Source organism: Neofelis nebulosa, chromosome 3 (assembly GCF_028018385.1).
Source record: "Neofelis nebulosa isolate mNeoNeb1 chromosome 3, mNeoNeb1.pri, whole genome shotgun sequence".
In the NCBI taxonomy this organism is placed as follows: domain Eukaryota; kingdom Metazoa; phylum Chordata; class Mammalia; order Carnivora; family Felidae; genus Neofelis; species Neofelis nebulosa.
The window spans coordinates 110,496,765-110,522,464 of NC_080784.1; the positions used below are offsets into that span (position 1 = coordinate 110,496,765).

General features: G+C 38.9%; 1 protein-coding gene across 2 annotated transcripts in view; it reads right to left on the reverse strand.

The window, feature by feature from the left end:
* The window catches only part of UGT8 (UDP glycosyltransferase 8), an 87,176-nt gene extending 65,346 nt beyond the window's left edge, over positions 1–21,830 (reverse strand). Inside the window, exon 1 of one of the 2 annotated variants that reach the window (XM_058721531.1) lies at positions 21,240–21,830. The gene's annotated coding sequence lies outside the window, so the exon portion shown is untranslated. The other variant, XM_058721532.1, reaches the window with a different exon arrangement.
* Positions 21,831–25,700: the final 3,870 nt, after the last annotated feature.

The following is a 25,700-nucleotide window of genomic DNA, read 5'->3' on the forward strand; positions in this document are numbered from 1 at the left end:
ACATGGAAAAGAAACTGGACCACTTTCTTACACCATCAACAAAAATAAAGTAAAAATAGATTAAAGACCTAAATGTGAGACCTTAAACCATAAAACTCCTAAAAGAAAATATGGACAGTAATCTCTTAGAAATCAGCCTTAACAACATTTTTTTAGATATGTCTCCTTAGGCAAGGGAAACAAAAGCAAAAAATAAACTACTGGGACTACACAAAAATACAAAGTTTTTGCACAGCAAAGGGAACTATAAACAAAACAAAAGGGCAACCCGGTGAATGGAAGAAGATATTTGCAAAGGATATATCCAATAAGGGGTTTATTTGCAAAATATACAAAGACCTTATACAACTCAATACCAAAAGAAAAGCCCCCCAAAAATCTGCTTAAAAATTAGGCAAAGGACCTTAATAGACATTTTTTTCCAAAAAAAGACATACAGATGATCAACAGACCCACAGAAAGATGTTCAACATTTTGGAGGCCACTTTCAGGCAAATAGGCTTGAGCAACGGAATATAGAAAGGGCCCACAGAGACCACCTGGCTGAATACACACAGGCCCATCAGGCACCCATATCTCAAAATATCCACAGGCCCTAACCAAACAATGGGCTACTTACAACTAGGCACAGTTACCAAAAAAAGGAAAATTCCATAGGTCCCCATACTCCTCACTTTCCCGCAGTAAAAGAAGCCCCCTCCTGCCTCCTAGCAGATAGCCTCTCTGCGGTCCTGCCCTCTACTGCCTAGTGGTTTATTCAATAAACTTTTAGCTCCTTTGTTCTGCTTCAGGTGAATTCTTTCACCTCCTTTGTCTTGGGCTTCCATAGATCCTCACCTCAGGGGCTCCCATCTAATTCAGAGACATCCCATTTAGGCACCACAAACATCACTAATCATCAAGGAAATGCAAATTAAAACCACAGTGGGATATCACCTCACACCAGTCAGAATGGCTAGTATCAAAAAGACAAGAGATAATAAGTGTCCTGGAGGATGTAGAGAAAAGGGAACCTTGTGCACTGTTAATGAAAGGTAAATTAGTGCAAGGCAAAGTGGAAAACAGTATAGAGATTCTTCAAAAATTAAAAACAGAAATATCATATGATCCAGTAATAATTCCACTATTGGGTGTTTACCCAGAGAAAATGAAAACACTTAATTTGAAAAGATACCTGTACCTTTATGTTTATTGCAGCATTGTTTACAATAGCCAAGACATGGAAGCAACCAAAGTGCCCATCGATAGATAAATGGATAAAGAGGTAGTATATATGCACAATGTATTACTCAGCCATAAAAAGGAATGAGTTCTTGCCATTTGCAACAACATGGATGGACCTAGGGGGTATTATCCTAAGTGAAACAAGTCAGAGAAAGACAAATACTGTATAATTTCCCTTATATATGGAATCTAAAAAATAAACATGAACAAACAAAAAACAGACTCTTAAATACAGAGAACAAACTGGCAGTCGCCAAAGGGAAGGAAGTGGGGGAGGAGGGTGTGGGTGAAATAGATAAAAGGGGGTTAAAAGGTACAATCTATAAAGTAAGAGGTACAAAAGTTATAACACAAGTCATGGAATTGAAATGTACAACACAGGGAATACAGTCAATAATATTGTAATTACATTGTACAGTGACAAATAGTGACACTTATCGTGGTGAGCACCGAGTGATGTACAGGATTGTCCAGTCACTATTTTATACCTAAAACTAATTATTGTACACCTAAAACTAATATAACACTGAATGCTAATTTTACTCCAGTTTAAAAGAGCCAAAAAAAAAAATCTAATTTCTGTATCCTCTAGCACAATTTAAGCTCCAAAAAGGTTGGAATTTTAGTAAAAGTAGGTAACTATTTTATTTCCATTGTTAACCATGTAGTAAGTGCTCAATAAATAGTTACTGAATGAATTGACTGCAAATGTGATTTTGAGCCAGGGTATGTAGTTGGACCACAGGCACAGCCACAAATGGTCCCATTTTTTTTCTTTAATCTTAAATGAATGAAATGTAATTTTATCAATTGTCTTATTTCTAAACAAAATTCTAAATCAAAAGCTTTTTGATTTATCAAAAGCCTGAGGTACTGACATTAGTTACACATCCCAATAATGGAGAAAGTTTCTAGGATAATGGATATTGCAGTTGGAGGAAGAAAGTATCAAAGTATAGGTTCCATTTCAGTTTTTACTTAAGTCTAGGGGTCTTTTTTCATCTTATTTGTTAACTTCTTACACATTCAATTTGCAAGTGACCATTATATTAAATAACAAAAAAATGTGACAAGAAGCTGGAATTTGTTGGATGCCATAATAGGCATACAAGAGACTGCTGTGGCACATAGTTTTCTTTTCTAGTAATGGAATCCTCTACTTCTACTTGGCTCACAGCCAGAAAGACCTAAGACGTTTCCTAGCCTCTCTAGGAGCTAGTTTTGGCCATACAAGTAAGTTCTGGTACATGTGCATGGGACAGAAGCAAAAGTGATATGTGCAGTTTCTAATTTATGCCTTGAGAGGTTTCAATTTTCACCTTCCTGCTAGCAGGAATGAGCACAGGGTAATGATTAACATCCCGGACTGACCACGTAGGCAGAAGTATAAACCAGGAATAGTGCAACAACAAAGATACTTGAATCCACACTGTGGAAGCAGAATACCAGCCCTTTTCCTTGCTTATGCTCATTATGGCCATTCTCTGTGACACAACTAAACTACTGTCTTAAAGGCACTTTATTCTGAGTCTCTGTTTCCCACACTAGGATGACTAACCATCCTGCTTTGCCCAGAACTGAGGGGATTTCCAGGATGTGGAACTTTCAGTGTTCTATCTGGACAAAATGGAACGAGCTGGTCCCTCTATGGTTTGTGACTTATATCCTAACGTAAAACTATCAATAAACAGCATATCTTATAAAGAGCTCCACTGTACTATGTACCTTCCCTGCATTACAGGCTTTATGAGCATGATCTCATTTTACACTGAGAGACCATACCAAAGAAAAAGTGTTGTTCCCATTTTACAGACAAGGATAGTCAGACTGAGTAGGATAAGAACTTGAGCAGGATCCACATGTAGCATACTGCAGAGGTTCCATTTTTAACCTACTTTTATCCCACCATAGGAAGGGAGGAAGAAAATAAAGCTGAAGAAAACTGTAACTGTGGGCTAACTCGGGGATGGCTCCATTTTATTGCTATAGAGTTATTCAACAGCCCAGGTTTAAGCATTCATCTTTCATATGCAGGCAATATCTTGAGTTCTGAAATTAATTAGGACTGTCTTCTTGCAAGTAAACTACTAAAAGGAAGGAGTCCCCTAAAATCACACTATGAAATGGGAACACCTTGACTGGGTGTGGGAGGGTGAGGAGAGGTAATTTAGAAAATTAAGGCCACCCATTGTTGGTTAATATTCCTTCCCACCTCACTAAAACTGTTGATCTGGCAATAGGCATTTTTAATTCAGTAAGGGTGCAATCTGGGTTAAAAAAAAAAAAAAGAAAAGAAAGAAAGAAAAAAGAAAAGAAAAGAAAATAGAGAGAAAAATAGAAAAGAAAAGAAAGGAAAAGAAGAAAAGAGAAGAAAAGAAAAGAGAAGAAAAGAAAAGAAAAGAGGAAAGGAAAGGAAAGGAAAGGAAAGGAAAGGAAAGGAAAGGAAAGGAAAGGAAAGGAAAAGAAAACAACAACAACAACAACAACAACAAAAAACCCTACACTGGCAACAGAACCACTCAGGTTGTCTGTCAGTCGTTAATAAAGATAGATAACTTAGATTTTCAAAACTACCACTTTCCCAAATTAATGGTTTTTACTCATTGAGAAAAATCACAGATACTTACATATATGTATGGAAGTGCACGATTTAACTACAAAAATTCAACTGGAATATGCTAAATGCAAAGAAAGAAATTGGGCTCCATTTCACAAATTAAAAAAACAAATAAATCCAGGGGCACCTAGGTGGCTCAGTCTGTTAAGCGCCTGACTCTTGATTTCCGCTCAGGTCATCATCTCACTTTGTGGGATTGAGCTCCGCATAGGGCTCTGCGCTGACAGCATGGAGCCTGCTTAGGATTCTCCCTCTCCCTCTCCCTCTCCCTCTCCCTCTCCCTCTGTTCCTCTCCTGCTTGTTGTGCACTCTCTCTCTCTCAAAAATACAAAACAAACAAACAAAAAACAAATCAGAGCTACTTGTCAAAAGCTTTTAGCCAAAATTTCTAACACATTTTTGCTTTTTTGGATACTATTTGTGTCTAATAATATCAAAGGGCACAACAGAAAATAGTCTATTATTCACACCACATTCCTAACACTCTCATGTCACCTTAAAGAAAACAAGATGAATATGAATTTGTAAAAGAAACACACAGGCAGATCTTTCTTCATACACACAAATTACTGAAAGGAATAAGCCAGTAGTAAGACCACTCAAAATTTTTAATCCTGCACCTGGGACTTAGACTAGTGCCAAGGAGTGCACGAAAACCTCCTTGCGCAGGAGAGGTCATGAAGAATGTTTTTGTTGTCCTCTGTTGTCGTCCCGCACTCCGAGTTAGCCACACTTAACACTTGCCTACACTACCAGTATCTATTCAGACATCTAGTACAGATGGTGAAGCTGTCAGGAGAAACCCAATGCTCTTCCCTTATCAGTGATAGCTGGCCCAGGCCCTCCTGGGGCCCTTCTCTGATCATCAGGTGGGGGGAAGTAAGATAAAAACAAGAAAAAAAAAGGGAAAGAAAAATAGGATAATATGGATACCAACAGACATTGCAACTTAGTACCTTGGATATAATATGGGTCAAATTAATGCTTGATAACAGTGATTAAATTTAATTATTTTAAACACACATATTTAATCTCATGAAATGGTTCTCCAACGTTCCTGTCCTAAACAATCACCTGTGGTGCTTATTAAAAATGCAGATTCCATGGTTTCTTCATCACACAGGCTGTTAGGAAGTCTGGGGAGAAAGAACCCCCAAAATCTGCATTTCTAATAAGCATTTGGAGATTTTGATGCAGTTCAACCACCGGATTGAGAGACAAGGATCTACTACTCAATCCTTATGTGCATTAAGAGATACGTAAGTGATTCAAAGGGCATGTGGATCTGAAATATAAAGACCCGAGTTAAATTTCACTTGTTCTGGGTATTCAGAAAAGTCACAATCCCCAGCCCAGGATCTTGAGGAACTCAGAATAAACAAACAAGCAACCCCAAAGTGTATGTTTTTAATGTACTGTTATAAAGTACCTATAATATCCCAGGCACACAAATACAGTTTTGGAAATTTATAAGAACACGGCAGTAGCTTTTCATTTTCATTCAGTTTAATACCACATATTCAACTTTCCCATGATCATTTAATCCCACAAATTATAATAAGATAACTTGAAATATTAAAGTATTAGTAAAGCATTAATCAATGTCACACTAGATAGATAATTTAAACAAATGTCAACGTGTATTTAAAATGTTGGGTTTTGGCTGTGTGTCATACTTGGGTAACCTAAGACTATCTTTTTGGGAAGCTCATATTTCCAGTTGCTTACACTATGAAAATAACATCATTTTAGGTGACCCTACAGTGAAGTCTCTATGATGCAAGAAAAAATAAAAATAGGTATGGTATGTGTCTATAGATCCCCAAATCATAGCCTTTGTAATTTGGGTCAAGTCATTTAATTTCTTGGTGCCTAATTTTCTTCATCTGCCAATTAAGACTATGAAATTAGACGGTCCTGGAGATCTCTTACAATTAAAAGACCTTACTAAAAAAATAGATGTAAAAATAGGTTTAAAAGGTCGTGGGTGGCTCAGCTGGTTAAGTGTCTGACTCTTGGCTTTCTGGGTTTGAGTCCCAAATCAGGCTCTGTGCTAGCAGTGTGGAACCTGCTTGAGATTCTCTCTCTCTCCCTCTCTCACTGCCCTTCCTCAACTCGTGCTGTCTCTGTCTCTCTCAAAATAAATAAATAAACTTAAAAACAATTTTAAAAATAGGTGTAATGACATTGGTATGAGTTGGTTCATAAAAGCAGTTAAGACCAAATAGATGCTAAGGAAAAAAAAAATTGAGAAAATGAATCTTAAGCTTTATGTTACAAAGAATCTGTAGTGTGAAGACAAATTTTACAGGGATACTGTTAGAATGCAAATTCTGACTCAGTATGTCTAGTGTGCCAAATTATTTACTTCCGACAAGCTCTCTGGTGCTATCCAATGATGCAGGTACATGGACTGTACTTTGGTAAGAAAGGATTTGGGGTAAAGCCAAGAGTTAGAATTAAGAGCAATAAAACCTGATTAATAACATGGTCAACCAGTCAACAATACAGTAACCTACTGGAAAACAAAAGACAATCTGCTTATAATAAGGAAAGGAACTAATTTACCTATATAATTTTTTAAGGGACCGTTATGTGGTAGGTAAGCCAATCTTTGAACATATGGCTACATGCCAGTGTCTCTCAATCCTGACCATACGTTATAATCACCTCGGATGTTTGGAAAAGCTAGAGATGCCTGAAAGCCTACTACCCCTAAACTTATCAATTAAATCAGAATTTCTGGAGATAAGACCTCATAGGTCTTACCATTTATTTTTTTGCTTTTATTTAATGCTCTCCAAGTAATTATAATATTGAGAACCACTGGACTGCCCTTACACAAAATCATAGCAAAATACACAAAAGTAAACAACTAATCCAACCCATTTTGTTTGTTGTTTTTATTTTTTTAAATTTTTTTTTTCAACGTTTTTTATTTATTTTTGGGACAGAGAGAGACATAGCATGAACGGGGGAGGGGCAGAGAGAGAGGGAGACACAGAATCGGAAACAGGCTCCAGGCTCTGAGCCATCAGCCCAGAGCCTGACGCGGGGCTCGAACTCAAGGACCGCGAGATCGTGACCTGGCTGAAGTCGGACGCTTAACCGACTGCGCCACCCAGGCGCCCCTGTTGTTTTTAATAAACAGAGGAGGGAGAGAGAGAGAGAGAGAGAGAGAGAGAGAGAGAGTGTGTGTGTGTGTGTGTGTGTGTGTGTGTGTGTGTTTTAAATGCATTATGAATACTTGAATATGCGTAAATAAGCAATTTGTAAATAAAACACAATAGCTTAAGTTTAGGTTATAAAAACTAACCAGGGAATTAGTAACAGGAAAGCATTTTGAAATTTAAACCTAATTTTTCTTTTGTCCCTAAAATGATCAGAAAACCTGAATTGATTATATTTAGTATCAGAGATCAGTGGTTCTCCAACCTTGGCATGCATCAGAACCACCTGGAGAGCTAGTAAAACAAAGACTATTGGCCCTGTCCTCACAGTTTCTGATTCCATAGATGTGGGATGAGCCCCAAATTTGCATTTCCAACAAATTCCCAGGTGATGCTGATGCTGCTGGTTTAGGCACCATTTTAAGGATCACTGACAGAGATAAAAGTCTGGAATTTTAACAAAGGTAATTCTTTTTTAATAAAGAAAACAGTGGCATTAAAAGACTTTCGATCTTGGGGCACCTGGGTGGCTCAGTCAGTTAAGTGTCTGACTCTTGATTTCGGCCCAAGTCATGATCTCACAGTTTGTGAGATTGAGCCCCACGTTGAGCTGAGCTCTATGTTGACAGCGTAGAACCTGCTTGGGATTCTCTTTCTGTCCCTCCTCAGCTCACAGGCTCATGCTCTCTCTCTTTCTAAATGAATAAATATTTTTTAAAAAAGACACTTTCGATCTTTATCACGTAACCAGTTTTAAAAAAATATGTATGTATGATATACATATATATAAATCATACAGGAATAAGTGTGGGTTTCTTTTTCTTCATCTCCTCAAGACCAGCTCGGTACCAGTTATCTCCAGGCAACTGCATCATGTGATCAACATTCAGCGAACAAAAAGGAAATTCTTTGTTTTTATTCTGATCTCATCTTTAAGCAAATGAGAAAAGTTTCATAAATAAGACTGCATAAGACTTTAAGTTCTTATAGGTATATGGTTTCTTAAAAGAAAACTGATGCCTGATTAATGTTTTAAAATGTTTCGTTAGGAATTTTTATAACTCTCTTTCATTGGGATTTTAATTCTTAGAACACCACAGTGAATGTGGAGGAAATCTAGATTAAATTTTCATCCTCTCCCACCTCAAGGTTTATTCACGTGTGGGGAAACAGGTTTTTAAAAAATATTTTATTATTTTTTTAAGTAATCTCTATACCCAACATGGGGCTCAAACTCAAAGCCTGGAGATCAAGAGTCACGTATTCTACCATTGAGGCAGCCAGGCACCCCCCCAGGGAAACAGGTTTTCAACACATCATTATACAGACATTCTTAAGGCTGCAGAAATGTACCAGGATCACAAAATATCACAAGATTGTTTCTCTTCTTTATTAATAATATCCTTTTGCTACTATCAATAGTTTAAGCAGATTTTAACATTATCTACATTAAGATTAAGAGTCACAGAATAAATTTCCAAGTGATATCTTAAACATATTTTAGAACCAAAAATGCCTGTACAAATATAACCAAAACCAAATCAGAACAAAAACAACTTCTGGATATTTCCCTGTTCAATTCCTTGGAAGTCCAGAAGAATGAACTAACAACAAATTTTCCCAATGATGTCCTATAAAATGCCAGCATAATCACTAACAGCAGGGTATTAGATAAAACAGCAAAATTACATTATTCCCCAGAAGAGGAAGATTTTGGTAGGTTCTGTAAAAAGACAAAACTTATTTCTCTGATGCTTTCTTACTAACAGGCGAAAACATAATTTTGTGCCTTCTTAGCATCCAGAATGGTAACTGATATTCAGCATGATGAATCAAGTCCAGAGAAGTCTTTTGTATAGCATTGCTATTGTTATTAGGCTTGCAAACATAATATAAATATACTTAAACACTGGTACTTTATATATTTGTTATGAAATGATACCAAATATTCTTAAAGTATGCATTTTCACTTTAAAAAATGTCACAGTCCCAATTTAAAGACTAAAGATAACCAAGTTCAAATCCTCTTATCTGTAGAGAAAGGGACAAGGTCTCCAGGGCGCGGTCGCCTAGCATCCCCTGGCTAAGTTTGTAGTTACTCACTGGCTGAGTTGGAACTAGCACTCAGGTTTCTTTAGTCCTAATCCAGGACCCTTTACCAGTACCATACAAAGACTCTCAGAAGTTGCCACTGTCATATGTCAGATAATCGATCAACTTTTTCTTAAATTCTGAGATATACAAATCAAAAGCAGTTTCTGAGAAGCCTTAATAAAGACCTTTTTAAACCTTTCTACATAAAACTTTTAAATTTTATACTAGATTTTTAAAAAAAACACCATGTATTTTGGCTCTAAGGTGTAAGAGTTCTATCATATAATAGACTGATTGTTGAATGAATGGGTGAATGAATTTGTGTATGTTACAGATACTCACCATACAGTCCTCCAGCGTGTCTGATTCAAAATGTCTCCTATGTCATACCCTTTGGGCAGAAGTGTATGAGGAGGAATAGAAATGCATTTAAGCAGTATCAAATTTGTAAGCTGAAGTATTTTTACTGGTAAAAAAAAATGATGAGAAAGCAAAAAGCACTTAGGACCCATACAGAAGCTAGATAACTACTATACAGGGTGATTTTTTTTTAATTAAAAAAATTTAAGATTTTTTACTGTGTATTTATTTTTGAGGGAGGCAGAGAGAGAGAGAGAGAGAGAGAGAGAGAGAGAGAGAGAGCGAGCAGGGGAGAGAGCAGGGGAGAGCCAAAGAGAGAGGGAGACACAGAATTTGAAGCAGCCTCCAGGCCCTCAGCTGTCAGCACAGAGCCTGACACGGGGCCACAAGATCATGACCTGAGCCAAAGTGGGATGTTTAACCAACTGAACCATCCAGGCACCCCTATACAGGGTGATTTGAACAAAATGACCACCTCCTATGTTAGTGATGGGCAGAACCCTATGCCCCAGCTCCGATATCCCTCCCTCCAATTTGTAACCCAATCACTAGGATCCCTCTTCTGAATTCCCCATCAAAGACAGGGACATTATCTCCAGAAGGGCAGGCTGGTGAAGAAAGAAAGAGAGAGAGATAGCAAAAGGAGGGAGCAGGACAGCCAGAGGAGGCTGTATCCGTATATTTTTGCATAGTTGTAAAATTTGAAGAAAAACAGTATTCCAAAGCATATGCTCAGATAAAGTCTAATTGATCAAAATAACATAGCTCTGGAGAATTAAAAAAAAAAAAAAATTAAAACCGGCAAATAACAGAGTCAGGCATCATTTCTTATTAATAGTTTTACCAAACCTGCTTATTTTCTTTTTCTTTTAGTGAAGAGATTCCTTAAAATATGTTCTTATTCCTATTCCCACTCCTACTGCCCTACCCAGAAAGAGATAGGGAAGGAGACGTTTCAAACCAGAGAATTCTGCTGATTGCCAAAGGAGGAAATAACCACAGAAGAGGGAAAAAAGAACTTGGCCTGAACTGGTGCTTTGAATTAATTAGTATCTAATGTCTTATCTGGGGGATGGGGAGGAAGGGAGCCATTCAAATGACTCTGAAGTCAGATCTTTCTCATGTGTGTAATCATTTTTTTTCTCCACCTACTGTTTCATGATATCAGGTGTGTTTACATTCAAATATAAACACAAAACAAAAACTAAATACACTTAGTTATCTCTGTCCTTATTTCCTTTTATTAGCCTTACCTAGAGCTGGCTGTGAATGTACTTCCATCCATTAGAAGCCCCAGGTAAACTCAAAAAGAAAAACCTACTAAACTATAATAAATATTATATTATAATAAAGAGTTCAAAGGACCTATAATATAGAGGTAGCAGATAATAACAGATCAGACTTTATTTTGTCTGTTGTGACTAAGTGATACAGTGGTCTCTGTAGAATAGAATATTTCATTTAAAAATAAAATAGTGGAACATTTCAAGTTTGAATAATGCAGTTGGGAAAGAACAAAAGGGCAAAAGCAGCAATATACATATAGAAAATTGGAGAATGGACCTTCTTTGCTGCCTTATGAGTCACTAAAGATACCATTCAATTATATTTGAATATCCTGTCATCAGTATGTTTGTCCAAGCCATTACGAGGCAACTATGAATGAGAGCCCACCTTCTAAGAGCTCATACTCTCCTTGGAGAATTAATCTAATTAAGTGTTAAAGGATCATCAGCACAGGTAAAAAAGAAATCCAAAGAAAAGCACAAGAGACTGGGAAGCAATATCTGAGATGGAACTTGAGGGTCAACATAGTGAAGAATGAAACTTTGCTAAGTACAGAGAGAAACAAAAGCAGAAGAATCAGGTGGAGGAATATCCATTCATACCTCCAGGAATAAACGGAACCTGATAAATGGAAAACTGTTGGAGGATGATCAGAATGCAGCTGGACAGTAAGAACCCTGAAAGCTCGAATTTCTCATGTGAAAACGAATGGCACAGTCAAATAGCACTCATGGAAGGCAAATGCAACCCAGTGAGGAATGGAGAGTGGAGAAAACAAGGTCCAGGGTATGGTGAGAAGGAGGCACTGATGTGGTCAGGAAGTGACAGGGACAGCAGAAAGTGAATGGAAAGTATCAATGTGTGAAAGATCTTTGTGAAGACAGTGATGGAATTAGGGACCAGGCTAGATATAAGGAGAAAAGGAGAGGTTGGACTCCAAAATAACACCAAAATCTATGCCTGAAGACAGGCAAGTGAGGGTGTCAGACCTGGAGACTCTACAAAGAGAGTACCTAAGAAGTCCGAACTAGACTTGCAAATCTGTGAATCATTTATTCGTAATAAAACCCCAATCCATGAGCATGACTAGCTCACCATTCCAGAAGGTAAAGGGGAAGAAAATCTCAGTAGGTGGGTAAAAAGACTCTGGTGAGGTCTAAAGACTTACTTAGAGGTCATTTCAATAGGGTCCAGGTTTCAGCAGGTGGTCGGTCAGCTGTGGTTCCAGGGCACAGCTCTAGGAAAGAAGCCTGTGTTCCAACACCAAATCCTCACAGCCTCTCCTAGTGACCACCAGCAGTTACTTAAGAGTTCTGCAAGCCCAGATCATGGTTTGTAAAACATGACTATCTACTGGATGCTTTACTTGCAAGATAAAGTCAGTGTTAAGAGATAGTAACTACAACATTTTCCCACGAATATTCCTACCAAGCCTCAGCCCTGACCCAGTAGAATGTTCCCTATTTTGGATATTGAAGACTGCAGGTGTTTGCTTGTTTTAATTAAACTCATTCTCAGATCAAAGCTTACACAAAGGCTAGATAGGACGTGGAAACACTTGTCCTCTTCCTCTTGGGTTTTTTTTCCCTCCACCATTGTTTTCCCTTTCCCTCTCTCTACCTTGTTCTAATTCCCTATTTCTTATTTACTTCTTTCTGTTTCCCTTACGCTCACTCTAGCTCCATTAAGATATATTCTCACATATGCCCCCAAAGTATTTTCAAAACCCAGGAGAAAATAAGAGTCAGTGATTAGCATTAATACTCCTTAAAATAGTTTCACCCTTGACCTTATCCACAAATTTCACTGCTTTCCCCCCATTTAAATAGACGGGGAAAACCTGTTTGACTAGTTTTCCTCTAAGCCCTGCTCTCCTGATTGGCTGGTAGAGTACAAATGAACAACAGGCACAACAGCACAAATGCAAAAGCTATGTAAAGCACAAGGGCCTTTCTGTATGAGAACCCACAGGGAAGGGCCTGCAGGGCCTGCACTAACTGCCCAGTCTTAGAACAACTCTCTCAAAGGAAGGCAACACTACTGAATCATTCATTCCACTGCTAGTGTAAAAAAAAGGAAACATCCTTCTGTTGATGCCTCCCCTTTAGAATAAGAGATATAATGGGGCACCTGGGTGGCTCAGTCAGCTAAGCATCGGACTGTTGGTTTCAGCTCAAGTCATGGTCTCAAGGTCTCCTGAGTTCAAGTCCATGTCGGGCTCTGAGCTGGCAGCACAGAGCCTGCTTGGGGTTCTCTCACACTCTTGGTCTCTCTCTGCCCCTCCCCGACTTTTGCTGTCTCTGTCTCTCTCAAAATAAATAAATAAACTTCAAAAAAACAAAAAAAGAATAAGGGATTTTATGAGATGAGGATTACATTAAGCCTTTATCTTAATTTAGAAATTTAAGAAATTCTGGTGGCTATGACTACATTCAAAAATGTGGTATAGAAGAATGCCTAAGTTAGTGGCAGAGTGGTGGTGGTGTGTGTTTCCTTAAGTAGATTAGGAAAATTTGAATTTGCAAAACAGATTAATCAAAATAGGATTCTTTTTATGGAAAATAAAATTTTGCTTTAAATAACAAAGTCTCTGGGTACACTGATATGCTTAGTGTCCACGTTTGTCCACATTTTTTACTGTAAAATATTTCAAACATACAGAAAAGTATAAAGACTAACAAACATCTGTATACCCATCACCTTTATTTTAAATTCTATAAATATGAGTCAGTTTATAAAAATTGAATTTTTACACAACTTTTCAGGAACATACAAAAAATACACTGGATTCTACTTCCTTTTTAAAAAATAATTTAAAAATACACAAGGACGGGGCACCTGGGTGACTTAATCAGTCGAGTGCCGACTGTTGGTTGTGGCTCAGATCATGATCTCATGGTTCATGGGATTGAGCCCCCACATTGCTGACAGCCCAAAGCCTGCCTGGGATTCTCTACCCTCTATCTCTGTCCCCGCTCACACTCGCTCTCTGTCTCTCTCAAAATAAATAAACTTAAGAAAAACAAACAAACAAACAGGAAAACATTAAAAAAAATTCATGAGGGGGCACCTGGGTGGCTCAATCGGTTAAGCGTCCCACTTCAGCTCAGGTCATGATCTCACAGCTCATGAGATTGAGCCCCTCATAGGGCTCTGTGCTGACAGCTCAGAGCCTGGAGCCTTCAGGTTCTGTGTCTCCCTCTCTCACTCCGCCCCTCCCCCACTTGCACGCTGCCTCTCTCTCAAAAATAAATAAACATTAAAAAAGTTTTTAAAAATTCATGAGGACATATTATTAAACTAAAACATCTCACTTTGGGGAAAATCAGCCCTACGGTTATTACAGTTATTATTTATTAAAATTAGTTATAGCCAATGAAATAGCTAAAAAATTATGACTAAGCATCTTGAAAATATTTCAAGTATTAATTCTTTTAAAAACAGACTGAAAAGTGCATAATAATTTTACACATATTTTGTATGAATAATATTCCAAAATCAAGCAAATATTTACCAAATCAGTTATAATGTAAAATTGTCAGTAAATTGGAATACCTACAGATGTATTTCTATTATCTAACTCAAGTCAAGGCAAATATAACAAATATAGTGATTATTTTGATTATTAACAATACAAATAAATAGCACAAGGCTAAGAGCAAAATACACAGTATGTCTGAAATGTTCCTAATTACACATGCTTTCCAAATGTTTTAATACTTATACAAATTTCTAGCCAAAGAGTACGAACTGACCTATGCTGTCCTAGATACCTGCCATTCATAAATCCAAAGGTTCCATTTTTCTCTGGCTCTGCACTCAGAAATGCTGACCTAAGCATGGCACATGTGTCCAAATCAATTTCAACTTGGCATTTGTCATATCTTAAGGCAGTGTTGAGCAGGGCAGTACATAGTCTAAAACTGAGTTGGTGAATACACAACATGGGACTACACAGACTACTATGCTTTGCAAGAACAAGATCATACACTGTGAGGAAGTTAGTGCAGTGAACAAAAAGCACCAAAATTCAACTCCAAAATACAGAGATCCTGGTAAAAAAAAACAAGTGTGACTAGAGAATTTTAAGTAAAGAACATCATCAGAGATTAAAAACTGCACACATAAAACACATGAAAACTACACACATAATGAGTCACCTTAAAAATATTGACTTTATGGGCGCCTTGGGAGCTTAGTGGATTGAGCGTCAGACTTTTGATTTCGGCTCAGGTCATGATCTCACAGTGATGAGATGGAGTCCTGCATGGGGCTCCACGTGTGGAGCCTGCTTAGGATTCTCTCTCTCCCTCTGCCCTCTTCCCCTCTCAAAAAAATAAGAATAAGAATAAGAGTAAGGATAAGGATAAGGATAAGGATAAGGATAAGGATAAGGATAAGGATAAGGATAAGGATAAAGATAAGGATAAGAATAAAAAACTAAAACATGCTGATCATCTAATTTCATTTCACTCAAAAACACTTATTAGAAATTTGAAAAACTATGTGTACTCTAAATGGTATATAAACAAATGACAAATGAGAAACAGTAAGTATTGAAACATATATACTAATTTGAACTAAAAAAGAAAAACCAGTATTACTTATAACCAATTATTACCAATATACCTTACAACCAATTAGTAAATAATATGCATTATGTTCGTATGTTCAATTGTTGATTGGTTCCCAAACCAGTTTATACATGCAAACATTTCCTCAAAATGTCCACTAATTACAGGGTAGAAATTGTACACACATATTAAAGTAGAAATCTAATTTTAGATATTTATCACTAATACAAAGCATTACTTCATCCAAATAGAGAAAATCCTAAAGAAAAAAAGTAGGTTATTTTTAAATATGATTACAGTAGATCTAATTTTTTTAAAAAATAATGAATCAGTCCATTATACAAGTTAATAACTGCTTCCCATAGTGTTGACTTTTCAGAGTCCATAAGATATAGAAGTGCTTTCTGAATCATCAAATATTAAATATTTTGTTCAGTTTTAATATCACTTGTCTTTTTTGTTGTTTTTGTTCAGACTCTTTTAAAATGGATAATCCATATCCTTATTAGATTATCTAAGAAACTAGAACTCACTTATGGTACCAAAAATAGTTTAACAAAACATTTAAAATGTCTATGATTTGATTACTAGAGGCTTTTAAAAAACAACCTGTGTGCGGGGCGCCTGGGTGGCTCAGATGGTTAAGTGTCTGACTCTTGGTTTCAGCTTAGGTCATGATCTCACAGTTTGTGAGTTCAAGCCCCACATCGGGCTCTGACAGCATGGAGCCTGACTGGGATTCTCTCTCTCCCTCCCTCTCTTTCTCTGCCCTCCTCTGCTCTGTCTCTCAAAATAAATAAACTTAAAACAACAACAACAAGAACAAAAAAACCAAACAAACCTGTGTGGCACAAGACCCTCAGGCTGGTAGAGGCATGGCTTGTCCAGAGGATCCCAGGGGCTTTCCCAGAGCTCTTGATGCAATTCCCACCCTCTCCTTAGGCAATGCTTTCAAACTGCTCTTTCTGCTCCCTTCAAAATTTCCAATTACCCCTATTCTACTGGCTTCCTCCCCAAAGGCTGTAAATCTGATCAAGTTTTCATCTGAAATATACCTTCAATCACCCTCCTGAAACCCTGAGAGCAAGTACTGCTGAAAGCAATAGTCCCTACAAACTATCACCAAATCCAAGTTCAGCTTTTCATAAAAACAGCTAGCCATTTATTGAACACAAACCAGTAAGCTTCTAGGCACGGAGCTTGCCAGACTTCATCTCATTTGATCCTCACAGTAGACATATGGTGTAGGCACTTTGGTTCTCTTTTTATTGGTGAGAACTAAATTCTAAGTTTAAGGTCACAGAGTTTGGGGCAGAACCAGGACTGTCTGATACCCCCATTTAAGTACCTGATCTTACTTCTTGAACTTATTTCTTTCTTTAGCTCCTAAAAAGCTGTTCTCTCCTAATTGTCCTCCTGCCTTCCACTCTGTACCTCTCTTTTTTTCTGGCTCCTTGATTCTTACCCAACTGTTAAACTTTAAGATCTCCTAGGTCTCCATCTCCGTCTTAGTCTTTGTACCTGCCCTGGAAGACCTATAGACTTCCTTTTTTTTTTTTTTTTTTTTTTTGTACAACCACCCATATACTGAAAACTGTTAAATCATTGCATTCATCTATCCATGCATTTATCTACCTACCTAGCCATCCATCCTTATCCATCCATTTATCTACCTGATCTATCCAGCCAAGACCTCTCTGCCCAGAACTAGATTTTCTATAGGTAGTTCATAATCTTCATGTCCAAAACTGAACTCTATCATCTTTGCCCCTCCAACCTTTTAAAGTCCCTATTCCATCCTCCTATGTCACCCATCATGTAATTGCTCACCTAATCGCTCACCTAATCCTAGATTCTCCTACCTTAACATCTATGTGACCAAACACTTTTCTTCATCTCACTGCTACCACTATGGTATAAGGTCCTTAACAAGATCACTCCAGTACCTTCTAAACTGCTGTTCTTATCTCATATTCCTCAGATCTACCCTTCTAGATGGCTGTGAGAGCTGTCTTTTCATCAAATCACTCCTTTGTTTGAAACAGACTTGAACAGAAAATGGTCCATATTCCTTATGATGGCAAACAGCCCCTCATGACCTTGCCCCTGCCTTTTATGTCACTTTCTCTATGAAGCCTCTCTAGTCTTTCGATCACTTCCAATACCTGTTCAGGGCACTCTGCATATCCTCATCACAGCACTCATAGACCTTATGGCACTATTTTGCACGTACTGAAACTAGTTTGTTTTCTATCTAACTAACCCTCTTACACCCAGAGCCCTTCCAGGCTCTTACGTGTTTGTATATCCCCAGAGCACAAGAGCACAGTGTGGTTTTAATAAATATTTGTTGAACAGAAGAATGAATGTTTGTGAAATGGTTTATATTGGGAAGATATTGATTGCTACTGTTTTCAAGACTAAATTAAACTAATTTATTCAAACTAATTTGATTAGTTCCTCCATAGGTAGGTATGCAAAATAATATTGAAATGATTGACCTACCTTCAAGTATGGTTAACAAGATTATCAAACCACACTTCTTATTCGTGGCTTCCAGAATAGGAAAATATTAACGATATTATATATGGCTAGCTGGTTTCAGTGGCAGGAAGTGGTATGGAAAATATCACTGTATTCATATTCTCAAACAAAGACACTCTGGGCCTAGTGTAAAGTAAACTTTTTTTTTAAAGTTTATTTATTTATTTTGACAGAGAAAGAGGGAAGGGCAGAGAGAGAGAATCCCAAGTAGGCTCTGCATTGCCAGTGTACAACCTGAGGCGGGGCTCAATCCCACAAACTGTGATATCATGACCTGAGCCAAATCCAAGAGTCAGATATTCAACCGACTTTTTTAAGGGCTGCTTCAATTTCTCAGAAAAGCGAAGATTTTTCACAAGACTGAACTGTCTGAAACTAAGTCACTCTTCTTCTTAAGATCTCACACACAAAATATTCTATAAAACAACATGAAAACCATTTATGTAGAGGTCATCCTTTTAGGAACCGCACCATATAGCTTGTGATTGAGCCCAGAAATAAAGCATGAGAACAGCAAGTATCTGTCCAAAGTCCACAGGCTTTATACTCAGGCAATAGCCCACATCATTTCACAGAAAAAAAGACAACAGATAATATAGCAGCAAGACTCGCTCACAGCCTGACAGTAGAAAGTTGATAGCTGATAACAGAAAGAGGACCCAGAAAAACCATAAAAGGAAGAATAGTACTTCTGTCTTCAATCTAGTTTTTCAACTGGGCAGACTAAGACCATTTACTATAAACAAAAACAGCTCTATACACCTCAACGAATAGCACTATTCAATTCTTTATGAATTCATGCTCATAAAGACAACCCAACAGAAAAATTAACTTAAATCCAAGGAAGCAACTAAGAGTGTAAGATTTAGAAATTATTTTTTTGTTTTAATAGTTTAATTTTTACGTTTCAGTAATTAATCACGTGAGAGGTCAGCTATGGAGAAAATGCGCTTATCTAAATAAGCAACATCCCAGATGGTAACAATATCAATAAATTATTATTATATATTACAAAAGCAATAAAAAGTTCTTATTCTCCTGGTATATTCTGAAAATCTAGTGTGAATTAAGCAACATCAAATCAATATTATTCGATAAATAAATAACTTTGAAAAGGAGTTTGAGAATTGGGAATATGGTTGTTTTCTTCCTTTGTTATCAATATTTAAGTGGTAATTAAGCTGATAAGGTACCTTGAAATGTTTTAAGTAATTCAAATTAAACATTAACTGTCAAACTCTTTACACAAACAATAGATTTTACAAAAATAAATTTTGTTGTAAATATCTTTCTTTACTCCACTGGTTTACTTATCCTAATAAATGCACCAAGTATTAACATAACAAGCATAAAGCTCTGGGAAGTGTAGATTTAAGAAGAGTTTAAATGTCTTCAGTAGTATTAACCAGTCAAGTCAGAAGTATTGTTTCTACTAAGTTATGCCCAGGTACTTATACACTATTAAGCTTTTACCAAATGTCAAGGCAATACACTTCACTGTAGTTTTTAAACAATCCTATAGCAATAAATCACACAACGCTAGATGTCAATTTTATTTTGCGGGTAGCAGGCAAATCAAACAATACTAGAGTATTTATTTATCACTGGAATTATCTAGAATAGTTGCTGAACAGAATTCCATTCCTAAAGCAAAACCTTAAACTATCCATCAGGAGATAGGAGAAAACTAAATCCACTTTGGGACTGGAAAAAAAAAATGCTGACTTATGATTTTACTAAGTGAACAAAGTTCTGGATTCCTTTATCATATAACATTGAGGTGCATGACTCTTCAATTAATTTAAAAATCTCCAGAGAACAAAGTGTGATTAATCCTAATATAATTAGAAAACCAGTTTAAAAGGACTTTCTATCCTTCGTACTAATGGCAGTCATTTCCCCCCCTCCCCTCCACCAAAGATATAAAGCACAGCAATTCTGAGTGGAGACCTTTTTTGGAACATGAAATTACCAGAAAAAGTAAAGTTTGGCATATAGCCAAACAGCCACACCTTCACGCAAAAATTCATCATACAAGGTGACAGCCTGAGGGGGCTGAGGCTTTTTGGTGTAGTGTTGTTTGTTTGTTTGTTGTTTGATCTTTTCTAGGTGGAACCCACCTGAAATAAAAGGCTGTCCCTATTACTAACACTGACTCATACAGAGGTGGCACGGGGTCACTCCTGGCTGAGAACGCCGCCCACCACCGTCCTCTTCTGATTCTCCCTCTCCTTAAGAAAGGCTACTTAACAAGACCTAGACTTCGGAAGAGTCAGTCTTCGGGACATCCAGTTCCTCCCCATCTCCCTCCCCCGTGCCCTGGTATGCTTTAAGGTGATGGGAACCAGCGGTACATGTACAGACGCGGTTCTTTCCCCAAGGAAGTGCTGCAGAGTAGTACATTCACCGTACACAACTTTATACACCTAAAATTAAACCAGTAAATTTACACATACAGATTGGGTACGCCCTTTGCCACCTCTGCCTGTCCTTTTGCCCCGTCGCACTGCACATATTTGCGCCTGCCGATGCGGTTTGCCTCGTACAAACCCAAATCACGCATCCCAGGCCCCCTCGCCGCTCCTCCAGCCCGAGGAAGGCGCCCTACTTCCTGCAGCGCGTCCTCCTCTCAACTCCTCTCTAACCTTAGCAGCCTGCATAGGCTTCTCTACTGCGAGGGCACGCCGCACGGTTTCCCCAACCGCGCGGAAAACCGCGCACGACCCTGCCACCACTGTACATTCCTAGGGGGTCGCGCGGGCTCCAGCAGAAGCTCAAAGGTCCAAAGAGAGTGTGAGTGAGCGTGTGAGCTTGTGTCCGCGCGCGCGCGCGCAGCTCCGAGACACTCCCCACCCCCAACACATCCAGTTCCCCTTTAGGGAGAGGACAAAGTAGAAGACTGTTGGGAGAGGTCCGAAACCTCCTGGACCCCATCGCTGCCCTTAGCGGCTCGGGCCTTGGGACTCCCCGATGCCCATCCCTCCAGGGTCAAGTGCAAGGTCCTCGACCAGATCCGCGCCGAGTTATTTCCTCCTCTCTCCGAGTTCACACACGAATTCGAAAAGACCCTCAAACCGGTGCCATATGGGAGAGGAAAAGAGTAGGGGAGCAATCGAGTGTAGCTGGGAACAATCTCTTTCACAGCCCCACAACCCTGACCTTTCTCCCTACCCCCCAACCCCACTCCCCCATTGCCTATCTTGTTCAGCCCAACCCCATCTGCACTTTCCAATCCCTACCCTCCCTCCCCCCCGCCCCTGGATCGTAGCCATTCGCTCAGCACTCACCTCTGGGAGCAAACGACGCCCATCTCCTCCTCCTAGCCCGCCCCCCTTCCGCCGGCTGGAACGGCGTGCTCACTCTACTTACCTCGGATCTTGGCTGCTGCGCGTGAGTTTGAGTGTGTCTGCCGCGTAATTGTATCCGGGGACAGAAGGGACCCGTGTTTGTGCGCTAGATCAGGTGTCGCCGCCTTCGGTGGTTTGGGGGGCGTGAGGGAGGCTGTAGCGTTAGTGTGTTAGCTTAGGACGGACTCACTGGGCTCACAATTGATGGCAAAGCTTTAACGGTGCCCTCCCTCCGGGCCGCAGCGCGCCTGCTCCTCCGCTGCTCCCGGCGGGTGGCCGCCCCCCCCCCCAACCCACCCAGCCGCGCCCCGCCCAGCGCACTGCTGGAAGAGCTGGAGCGCGCCCCTCTCCTCCCGCGTCTGGTTCAGCGGGGCACGACGCTGGTGCCACGCGCTCAGCCTCTCGTCACACGCCTGGGTCTGCGAACGCCTTGTGCTCCCCGGGCTGGGGCATGGATGCGGACGCGCCTTCTTGCCACGCGCTCGAGGGCTGGGCGAGGGGCAGGTCCTGGGATAGGGATGCTCGCCTGCGGAGTGGCGGTCGGCTGGCAAGCTGGAATGCTCGGGAGCCCTCCGCTCGCGCTCGAGCTGGGAACCCTGGGACTGGCACGTGGCCCCGCCTCCTGTTCCCCCTGCAAGGCGTGCCTAGTGCCCTTTCTGCCACCACCCCTCTGCTCTCGGTGCCCGCCTTTTTCTTCCCCCCATCACGCTAGCTCAGCACGAATCTACGTGGTGATAGCGCCACTTCTCTCACCTTCCCATCCTCCTAGCTCACTGCGCTTTTCCTGCATCCATTAAAAAGTTGAACTTGGGCAAGGAGGTAGAGGAGATAAGCGAAAGAAATCGAGGGAGGAGAGTTAGGCACCTGCCTCGTGAATCCGAAAGCGTTAAAACAAACACTGGAGTTTGGGGAGCCCGGAAAAAGTAATTTGGGTTCTGGGCTCAGTAACATCCATCCTTGCAGGCTCGAGCTGAAAGGGCCATTTATGCTTTGCTTGGTTGAGTCTGTGAAGACTTTATCCTTACTAATCTGTGTTTGCCAGGAGCAGATATTTGCCAAGTTGGCGTTCAGGCCAGGAAGCAACTTTGCGTACCCAGGCCTACTGGAGCAGCCTTCCTGCCGCGCCTCAGACCCGAAAGGCCAAGCACCTTTAAGAGTCTGATGGTAGATTGTGAGCTTCCTGGGAATCAGGAAAACCTAACAGAGTTGTTCGATTTTTCTCTGAGCCTGATTGGCATTGTACTCAATAAATACATATACGACGTGAGCAGAGTTGTTTATGTTACAGCTTTCAGAAAAGCAAAAATCATGTTGGGCATAAACTCCAGAAGCTAAAACGCTGCCACTGCGCACAAACGTTACACGTTTAAACACTGAAAATTAAAAAAATGCCATGTCAGGACATTCTTTCCTTCCTCCGAACCGAATTTCAGAAATAGGTTGGGACACTCTGCACTTAGATAAGAAACCGGAAATTGTTTTATTTTGTATGTTATTACTTAATGATATATGGGGAAAAACGCTAATAAACATAATTGTTCTCATTTTATTAATGTTCCTATATTTAAGAAGTCCAGGATTTAAAGTCCATATTCTAAAGAATGTTCACTGATGTAGACTTTTCAAATGCCGATTTCCAAAAAAAAAAAAAAACAAAAAACAAAAAAAAAATGCACTGGTTTTCTTTGCAGACTAGAAATTTGAAATTTTGTGAAAAACACTAGAAATATGTTCTCAGTCTTTGTACCTGGCCTAAGGAGATTACCGTCCTCTATATTTGCTTTTTACTTAACTTGCATTTTAAAAACCTAAAAATAATAAACATTAGACATAACAGATAATGATCTGACATAAGAGAACTTAAGCATTACTTTAAAAGCTCTGTTCCCTCAAGTGTCAAGCTTCAAGCTATTGTTCAAGCAATTGCAAGCCTTTGTTTTGATCTTACACATGTAAACTCTTGGGAAAAAAAACTCTTTAGAAATTAAGCAACAACTATAACTTTTATTTATGAAAAACTTTCTAAAATTTGTGTCACATTCCTTTGCTTAATAAAAGCATATAAGCTGAACATCAGGTGAGATTTTTGCCAGACTTTTGGAAAGAAAATGCATTACTAGATTGTGTGTGGATTATGTCCCTGTGCTGTGTCTCCTCTTTTACCCCAGAACAACTGCTCAATAAGCAAGCACGGTACAAAGATGCTTTGTGATAAGAGGGATGTAATTTTCCATATATCCAATTTAAAATTATTGCCATTATTTTAATTCCTGTTTCCTGTGGACTCTGACTTGCTGTATTTATAGGAACACTAAACCTGAGAGCACAGAGAATGAAGATCATGCACAAAGTCCGTAAGATAAAAACAGGCACACCATCACTTCTTCACTTTTTCCTTTTTGTCCATCTCTTATTACCTTCCAAACACCCGGCTTTCAGTTTCAATTAAACGCTCTATAGTTATGTGCCATACTCCATGTTTTTATATGTGCAAATTAATTTCTTCCATTTTCCATAATTTTAATGTGTGCAAAATATTTTTTTCATTTTCATCATAATTTGATTTTATTATGCATTATAGACTATGTTAGAAAATCTTAACCTATGGCTCAAATTGTAACAGAAGAAGGCTCAGAGGAACAAAGAGGGATTTCTGGAACTATAGAAATCACAGAGATGTCTAGATCACCTGACAACTTCCAGATTCTCATCAAAATATTTTTTTTAATTGTCTAAAAGACTATCTCATATAAAAGGCAAGCCAAAAAAGCTTATACTTTTAATAATTTTGATTACATGATAGTAGACATCATTAGCTTATTCTATATGTCCTTCTAAAGCAATATTTATTTGCATGCTTAGAAAATGGCATCAATGAAACTTTGCTATCTAATCTAGTACCCTGTAAGTTAAATCTTATAAAATAATTTCCAAAACTTCATGATGAACCCTGTTCAGAGTTAGTTGTAGAAAACTTATGGATGTAGCAAACTTTTTGGCCTTTGGCCTTTCAGAACTGGAAACTTTGCCATACTGGATTCTTATATAGCCCTATATTGAGTTTCAGTGATCCAGCCAAGATTTTTTTTTTTAACGTTTATTTATTTTTGAGACAGAGAGAGACAGAGCATGAACAGGGGAGGAGCAGAGAGAGAGGGAGACACAGAATCTGAAACAGGGTCCAGGCTTTGAGCTGTCAGCACAGAGCCCGACACGGGGCTCGAACTCACGGACCGTGAGATCATGACCTGAGCTGAAGTCGGACGATTAACCGACCAAGCCACCCAGGCGCCCCCATCCAAGATTTTAAAGGAGAGGAAGGTGGTGCTGCATGACATCAAAGGTAAGGCTGTGTCCACAACAGCTTCCTTTCCCACCCATTTTGCAGGTGTTACTTATGACAGCCTTTCTATATTTAGCCTGTAATGCCTCCCGGAACTAAAGAGTTTTATAATATATTGCAATTATAGCGTGTAATTTATTTGACCTAAATACATTGCAAGCTCCATGCAATACCAACCAGTTCTAATATTCCAGAACTGGGTGAATGTGGTCATGTTTACCATATCCACTTTATACTTTTATAGATGCTAATCTTCATCCATATCTTTTTATTATCACTTGTCTATAGCAGCTCTCAGATCCATTGTACATAATTCTAAAATATCAAAATTTCCTAACCTATATTCCATCATCCTGGTATCATGGTCTGTGTGCTTCCCAAAGTAGACATGAATTAACCTGCAGAATCAACTTGAATTTATTAGGAAGCTTAAATACCCCCAGAATCCATTATTATTTTTTTAGGATTATATCCTCTGCCTCTTAACATAAAAAACTAGCTGTATTGTTTTCAGAAAAGATATAAGGGACTTGCCTTGGCAGATTGGTATAAGCAATTATTCGTGACTCATTTCATGTGGTTCTCTTGAGATTATAGTGCTTCAATAGTCACTTTCTCAGACTTTGGCTCCCAAATAAAACTGTTAGGCATATGTTTGTCTGTAAGTGTCAACGCTAAGCCTGACCGTCCCAAGGTCTACAGAGAAAGTAGATTTCTATGTCAATGAAAAACAATAAAACCAAGGACTTTGGCCCTAGTGTTCAGACTTACCATGTTACCTGTGTGTATTTTACTTTATATTTGGAATCCTGTTTCGAGTATCTCTACTCTTGCTTTGTTTTTCATTCATTGTATCCCTTACTTTTGTGTAGCAAAGAACTATGTTGTAAAATAAACTGTCTGAAGGAACATCCCATAAAAAGGGCAGTCCAGGTAGAAAAAAACCTACTTCAGTGACAGCATATTTCTATAATGCGAGGATATCAATATTGCATGTGTCTTTCCAGGGTATCATTAGAAGTTGAGGTTCTTACTGTAAAACAGACACAAACTACTTTAATTTTTTTTAATGTGATGGCTAGATGCGCCTAGTTTTATTTACCAATTACTTATCCTTTCATACCATAAATAATCCTGTCT